Below are 344 nucleotides of genomic sequence, written 5' to 3' on the forward strand. Positions count from 1 at the left end.
TTCCCGACCCAGGGATTGAACCTGGGTCTTCTGCACTGGGGGCAGACGCTTTAACCTCTGAGCCACCAGGGAAGCCCATGTCCAATTTGTTTTCCAAAGATTTCTATAGGGCATACTTATACTGAAAAAAAAATTCTTTGTTGTATATCTGAAATTCAAATGTAACTGGGCATCCTATATTTTAAACAAAATCTGGCCACCTTAAACTATTATCATTTGCCTTATTATTCACATATGTATTAATTTCTATCTCTAGTTTTATATGTGAAGTTTTCTTAAGATGCTTCTGTTCATCATAAGCTATATTGTTATGGAGAGTCATAGTATTCACAAAGCAGTTTTTA

At 35.2% G+C, this 344-nt stretch overlaps 1 non-coding gene across 1 annotated transcript; it reads right to left on the minus strand.

Annotated features, from left to right (window-relative positions):
* Positions 1–72, minus strand: TRNAW-CCA (transfer RNA tryptophan (anticodon CCA)). Its single transcript has one exon. It is a non-coding gene; the product is annotated as a tRNA-Trp (tRNA).
* Positions 73–344: the final 272 nt, after the last annotated feature.

Source organism: Budorcas taxicolor, chromosome 6 (genome assembly GCF_023091745.1).
Source record: "Budorcas taxicolor isolate Tak-1 chromosome 6, Takin1.1, whole genome shotgun sequence".
In the NCBI taxonomy this organism is placed as follows: Eukaryota; Metazoa; Chordata; class Mammalia; order Artiodactyla; family Bovidae; genus Budorcas; species Budorcas taxicolor.